General features: G+C 39.9%; 1 pseudogene; it reads right to left on the bottom strand.

The window, feature by feature from the left end:
* Positions 1–220: 220 nt before the first annotated feature.
* Positions 221–1,616, bottom strand: LOC108309298 (annotated as a pseudogene).
* Between the last annotated feature and the right edge of the window lie 6,127 nt (positions 1,617–7,743).

Consider the following 7,743-nt stretch of genomic DNA (forward strand, 5'->3'; position numbering starts at 1 on the left):
CCACCCCCCACCGTCCCTCCCCTATTTCCCCCCAACTGACCCCAGTGTGTAGTGCTCCCCTCCCTTTGTCCATGTGCTCTCATCGTTCAACACCAAGTTTTTAATTAATGTTGCTTGGAGCAGTTCAGAGTACTTTTTTCTTCCTGTTCTTCTTCCCCTTCCCCACTCCCCGCAGTGTCTTTTTGTTTTGAAAGCAGAGCTCCTAGAGGTTGTAACTAACTTACGCTCTTTTTACATGCAACATTTCAGTGAGAAGGTTATTACAGGGCACATCCCCATTCAGTGCTTGTAGTAGAGGTATTCTTCGGCCTGCAGGCTGATGGCCCAGATTTCAGGTAGTCCAAGAAGTAGCTGTCCAAATTTCTGTCTGCTGCGGGTAGTTGCACGTTGTGTTGTCCAGCAGGGCCGCATTGACTTGTTCCCGGACACCTTCTACCAGCTGGAAGTTTTCAAGGTTTTTGACATCTAAACTAAAGAGCACCAAGAATTTCAGACATACAAACTCTCGTTGATCAAACTGGAGAGAACGAAGTTTTGCCACTAACTCCTGTGCATGACTCATGAGGTTGTTGAGGGTGGCCCCAGCTTGTGATGCTATCATAGAAGAAGATGGGTCCTTCCTTTCCATGTACCACTTGTCAGTAAATGCAGTCGAGGATTAAGAGCTCACTCCAGCAGTTCTGAAGCAGCTTCATTTGGTTATCAACCTTAAGTTCTCTGAAGGAGATACTACTCCTGGCCCACTCAACAACGGAGAACGAGTTTGATCTGCCATTTTGCACATAAGCCCAAAGACACTCAGTTTCATGCTTGCTTTGGTTAGCCTGCTCTTGCTACAAATAGGCCATGATTTTAGCCTGGACTTGAAGCTCATCTGGCTCACACTTCAAGACTTCCAGTATCAGATGTGGGATGCTTGCTGGAGAGCTTGTCTGGTAACTATCCATATATGAATAGCCCATTATGGACTAGGGTGAGCTGGTATAGGGGTCTGGTACTTAGACTTGATGGCCCAGCTAGGAAAGTGGCCGTATGTTTGGTAACCTTGCAGGCTGCCGTGAGGGGGCATTGTCATGCTAATGGGGGATGTTACAAAGGAAGTTCTGTCTAGTCTGTAGGAGGCAAGACAGCATGATTCACAGGTAGGCCTTTGGAGGCAGAATGGATGTTTTGAATTGCAGAGGAAATGGTCAGGTCAGAGGTAATAGCTTGGATCGCCTGAGACATGGCTTCTAGCTAAAGTCCATTGGATCAGATGAGGGCTTTTTTCTGTTGCTTCAGGGCCCTGTCTGTCTTAGACATTGGCCCAAACTCACTCCTTCCTCCACGCATTTGGTCGGCCCTTACAGCTTCTAGCTTCATTCCAACACTTAGACATTTTGAAAATAACAGTAAGGACAGTGCTTTCTCTGTGTTTTGTCAACTTGGTAGTTCTGGTTTTCTATACATGTGTACCTTTTATTATTTTGAACTGTTCACTTAAAAAATCCCTTGCAGCTTTCACGGGTGAGGAGCCCATAATGGTTCCCAGACACTTTATCTCCGCATACGGGACACAGCTCTTCCAGATCTTCATCGAAGGAGTAATTCACCATTTTAAATGGAGACACCTTGAGAGAATTTAACTGGTGGCGGAGACCAGAGACTAGAACTTGGGAGGCCTGGGAGTTGGTGGTGGGGCTGGGGGACAGCTCTGCTCAATTGCCTTGTGCATTCTCTATTTCTTTGCACTCCCTCTGCCAACTTCTGGTAAACTTCTCTCCTTTCCCCTGACCTCCCCTCCACCTCTTTCTTTCCAGTGAGACTCAAGACTTGTCTCTCATATGTACTTCTTTTTTATTTGTTTCCTTTCTTAACGCACTGGCTAGGATTTCCAGTATTGCCACAGAGCAGTCAGTGGCACCCTTTTCTGGTTTCTGTCTCTAAGAGGATAATTTCCAAAGTGTTACTGTGAAGTTTGATGCTATATTGTAAGTCTGTCATAGCTATTTTTCTCAAGTCACTAAAGTCCTCTTCCATAGCAGGTGCTAAAAGTTTTTATGTCAAATTGATGGCTAAGTTATACCTGGTTTTCCCATTTACCTATTAAGCTAATTATTGTGATCTTTCTCCTTTGATTGTTAATGTTGAAATATGTTAATAAATTTTCTCATGTTGAATTATATTTCTTAACTTTTGTGTTCATAGATAATTTTAATTTTCTGGTAATTTATTTATAATTTGCTTTCTGAGTTTGGTCTATAGTTTTTTCCTGAATTCTCATCATCTAGTTTGGATATAAAGGCTATACTCAACTCAGTAGGAAGGATTAGCTTCTTCTACCTCTTTTTTCAGACAATTAAAGTTAGTATAAAATAGGTATCTCTTCTTTGATGGTGTGAAAAATCTGTCAGACTGGACCTAGTGTCCTTTGTGAAGGTGGGAGAGATTTTCTAATACAAATTACTTTAATAGCTGTTCTATGTTTTATTGAGTCAATTGCAGTGACTTCTTTTTAAACAATCCATTTGATCTAGGTTTTCAAATACATTGAAATAAACTTGTTCTTTGTATTCTCCTATTAATTTTAAAATGTCTGTAATTATGCCCCTTTTCTGCCCCAGATGTTTACTTTTTTTTGAGACAGAGTCTTGCTCTGTCACCCAGGCTGGAGTGCAATTGTGTGATCTCAGCTCACTGCAACCTCCACCTCCCAGATTCAAATGGCTCTCTGGCCTCAGCCTCCTGAGTACCTGGGATTACACTTGAGTGCCACCATGCCTGGCTAATTTTTGTATTTTTAGTAGAGACAGTGTTTCGCCATGTTGTCCAGGCTGGTCTCGAACTCCTGACATCAGGTGATGCACCCACCTCAGCCTCACAAAGTGCTGGGATCATAGGCATGAGCCACTGCACTCAGCCTCTCCCTGATGTTGTTGTATATATTTACCATGTGTTTGTTCTTAATCCTGTCAAACTGTTCTATAATTTTTAGTCTGTTTTAAAGTACTAATTTTTGGTTTATTAATTTGCTCTACTGTTTTTGGTTGTCAGATTTATGTGTTTCTCTACTATTTTCTTCTATTTTTAAAAGATATTTCTGTTTTTTCCTCTAGCTTACTCATTTTTTTTCATTTTTATTATATATTAATAAATGCATTTATGACTCTAAAAATGTTTTAATTGTATCCCATAACTTTTGACAGTACTTTAACGGTTGCCTGGCTCTAAATATTTTATTCCATCATGGTTGTCTCTTTTTTTTTTTTTTTTTTTTTTTTTTGAGATAGAGTCTTGCTCTGTCACCAGGCTGGAGTGCAGCGGCGCAATCTTGACTCACTGCAACCTCCGCCTCCCAGTTCAAGCGATTCCCCTGCCTCGTCCTCCGAAGTAGTTGGGACTACAGGCGTGCACCACCATGCCTGGCTACATCATGGTTGTCTCTTTAAAACATGAGATTTTTAAATATGCTTTGTTGAGTTTCCTTTACCTTTAATTAACGACTCCTAATTTCCTTGTAACCTTTCCATTAGCTCATCTTACTAATTTGGTAGTTCAGACATCCTATATTCTTCTAATTTATTGTATGCCTAATCTCTTTCTTATGTTTTCTGAAAGAGGAATATAACAGTATCTCACTATGACTGAAATTGATCAGTTTCTCTTAGTAATTCTGTCCATTTTTTGTTAGGCATTCTAAATCTGTGTTAAATGCTTCCTAATTTATACATTTTTTTCTTGGTGGATTGTTGCATGCACTGGCCTCTTTAGCCCTGATAATTCTTTGACATCTTAAATTCTATTGTATCTTATATCAATAACATTATAATAGCTTTCATATTAGTAATATTTGCATTGTATCTTTTTATTTTTCAACATTTTTATGATTATATTCGATTCTTTTTTAAGCAACTTAAAATGGTACCTTTTTTCTTTCTAGTTCTCTTTGATAATATCTACATTTTAACAGGTAAATTTGTTGTTTACAATTGTGATTATTGATACATTTGGACTTATTTCTATTACCTTATCTTTGTATTTTCTGATATTTTGCTTGGCTTTCTATTCCTTCTTGCTTTCCTTTAGATCGATAACATTTTCTGTATTTTGTTTTCCCCATGCTGATTCGAAAGCTAAAAGCTGTGTTTCTTTTCTTTTAGTGTACATGTTTATATACGTGTATGTTTTAGTATATGTGTATGTTTAGAAGTATCTTTACTTCAATAATTTGCTTTGTGCAGGCCTATTGCTGGTAAATTCTGCTTGCTTTAATTTTTACCTCACTCTTGATAGTAATTTAGCAAGGCATGAAATTCTAGGTTTGCAGTCATTCCTCCCTTTACATTTTCTTATTATATCATCACCTTTAAGCCCCTACTTAGGGTTATAAGAAATCTGGTGTCAATTTTTCAATCATTTGTAGTTAATGTTTTCTTTATGATATTCATTGTATTCAATGATGTATTTAACTTTGTCAGTATTCACAGTAAAATTTGGATCTGATGATTCATGTATTTCTTTACTTCTATAAATTTCTCAGTTACTACCCTTTCAAATATTATTTGTACATTTTCTATGCTTATTTCTTCTGAAGCACCTCTCAATCTATTCTCCATGCCTCTACTCTACATTTTCTAGTTTTCTTTGCTGTTGTTGTGCATGTGGGTGAATTCTTCAATAGTACCTTCCAACTTTCTAATTCTCTCTTTAGCTATGCCAATTTATCCCATGTTTTACTGTGTCATTTTAGTGACTCCTTTGTTTCCAAAAATTTTAATTGGTTCTTTTTCAAAGCCACTGTTCTTGTTTTATTCTGGCCTATCTTGTATCATAACTTATTTTTCTTTTTTTAATGATAATTACCATTAAGCATGAATTTGTTGAACATACTAAACGTAAATTGTAAAATCTTTATCAGACTGTTTCCTCTACTTGTCTGGAGTGAATTCACATCGCTTCTCTTGCTTTTGTCTTGCCTAGCATTCTATCCTTTGTTTATTTTGGAACTTAGGTTTGCATGCTCAAGTTTTTAATCTCTCTGAATACAGAATTTCCTGAGTATAGTTCTGTGGCTGCTTCTTGTACCTCTCTCACTCCCAGTTTACAGCCAGTTCTTATAAGTTTGGGGGTACCTACTTTGCTGTGACATGAAGGGCCCTGAAGACTCCAAGCCAGCAGGTGGTTTAGCTCAGTTCCTCTGCACAAAGTGAGTTTGTGCCCTCCGTAGCTTTCTACAATGCCATAGCCCAGGTTAAAAACTGTTGTTGTTGTTGTTGTTTTTCAGCTTCCTTTCATTAAAGCTTCTGCCTTCTAGAAGTGAATTTGTTCTTCCACCCAGCATGAAGCACATTTAGCTTCCATTACCAAATACGAGCTTTATTCTTGACCATCAGGATGAGTTTCTGCAGCTGAAACAAGAGACCTGTGGTTTGGGCTATGTATTCCTTTGCTAAGGCTGCCATACAAATTACCACAAACCAGGTGGCTTAAACCACAGAAATTAATATTCTCACAGTTCTAGAGGCTGGAAGTCTGAAATCAAGGTAAGGTTGGTTTATTCTGAGGACTGTGGGGGAGAATCGTTCCCTGACCGTCTCCTAGCTTCTGGTAGCCCTGAGTGTTCTTTGCTTGTAGACGACATTCTCCCTGTGTCTTCACACTGCTTTCCCTCTACCTACATCTCTGTATTCAAATTTCTTCCTTTTATAAGGACACGGAAATAATTAGATTAAGACCCACCCTAATGACCTCATCTTAACTTGATCATTTGCAAAGATCCTATTTCTAAATAAGCTCACATTTATAGGTATTGGAGGTTAGGACTTCAGCATCTTTGGGGGAGACACAATTCAATTCCTAACAGGCTGGCTTGTTACTTCACGTTTCATTACCAGAGACATGTTTACCTTGTTTTTCCCAGTATGTCTTTTTGTTTTCTTTTTAAATTTTATCTGTCAGGCCCATATGGAGTCCTGAGTCATGAACTCACTCTACCATTGTTCTGTCTTCTTCCCCCACCAAAAATATCCTGTGTGTTCAATTCAGTTCTCTTCCTGTTCCGGATGAAAGAAGCTTCATTTGATTTCCACCTTATTATCTATTTTAAGAACACTTTCCCTTTGTAAACAACTGCACAGTTATTGTTATCCCACGTATCGAAAGCATACATTAAGTATGCCATTTTTTTTAAGTCTCTGTTGCATCTTTGTAAAAGTCTTTTCCTTGTGTATCCTGTCTGTGACCTAGACAGTAAGTTTCCTTTTCTGGAAAAGCATATGTTACAGGTTGAATTGTGATGCCACACACCCTGCCTCACAAAAAATATGTTGAGACTTTAACTCCAGCCTCCTGTGAATGTAATCTTATTTAAAAATAGAGTCTCTGCAGATGTTATTAAGCAGTGGTCTTCCAGGTAGACTCAATTCGGTATAACTGGTATCACAAAAGGAAGATGCTGTGAAGGCAGAGACACACAGAGAGACACCATGCGATGACAGAGATTGAAGTGATGCAACCACAAGCCAAGGAATGACAAGGATTAATGGCCACGGCCTGAAGCTAGGAGGAGGCAAGGAAGGATTCCACCCAGGCTCTCGCGGGGAGCATAGCCTTACCGATTTTGGACACCTTGATTTTGAACTTTCAGTCTCCAGAACCGTGAGACAATTCATTTCTGTTGGTTTCAGCCACCCAGTTTGTGCTACTTTGTTATGGCAGCCCTAGCAAGCAAATACAAGGTAGCAATTTAATAACTTACATGGCATGACATTAAATAACCGGATACCCGCTATTCCAGATGTGTTCAGTGGCTGTATGTTTTCAGTCTGTATTAAGACTTAGGGTAAGGAGTTCTGCCATTCAGTGCCCACCATACAAGAGATATGTTCCCTTGATCAGTTAGAAAGCTACCTCTTTCAAGCTTCGACCTATGTTCTAGCATTAAGGAATCAAATTGGATAAGGCTTGTGTATAAGTGTGCCTGCCACTTTCCTGGAAGTTAGCAAGTGACCTATACATGTTTGATAAAACTGAGTCTGAGGCCAGGCATGGTGACTCACATCTATAATCCCAGCACTTTGGGAGACTGAAGTGGATGGATCACTTGAGGCCCGGAGTTCAAAACCAGCCTGGCCAACATGACAAAACCCTGTCTCTACTAAAAATACAAAAATTAGCTGGGAGTGGTGGCAGGTGTCTGTTGTTCCAGCTACTTGGGAGGCTGAGGTGGGAGGATCACTTGAACCCAGGTGGTGGAGATTGCAGTGAGTTGAGACCATGCCACTGCACTCCAGGCTGGGTGAGAGGGTGAGACTCTGAAAAGAAAACTGAGCATGAAGTTAACTCCGTTTAGAGTCCTGATTTCATGAACTTAGGTTATGGTCTCGCAATATCCCTATTTGTCCTGGAGAACACCACCGTGCCCCAGTCCTCTCTTCCTATAAGCATGCCCATGCCTCTTTTTCCTACTCTCTCCTTCACTTCCTCTGGAAACGGCTGCCCTCTGCTCCTCCTTCCCTTTGATGTGAGCCCTCCTGAGGGAAATTGGAACCTGTTTCCTCCCCTTCTCTGGCTCTAGTTTCCTCCACTTTTCTCCTGCCTTCACTGCTCTCTGGCACTGCCATCCACCAGGTCACCAGAATCCAGCAAATGCCAAATACAATTTCCAGTCCCCATCCCACTTGACCTCACCCCAGGATTTTGTTACTGCTAAGCATTCCTTAATTCCTTTTTTTCTTTTCTTTTCTTTTCTTTTTTTTTTTTTTT

Source organism: Cebus imitator, unplaced genomic scaffold (assembly GCF_001604975.1).
Source record: "Cebus imitator isolate Cc_AM_T3 unplaced genomic scaffold, Cebus_imitator-1.0 Scaffold92, whole genome shotgun sequence".
NCBI classification, from domain to species: domain Eukaryota; kingdom Metazoa; phylum Chordata; class Mammalia; order Primates; family Cebidae; genus Cebus; species Cebus imitator.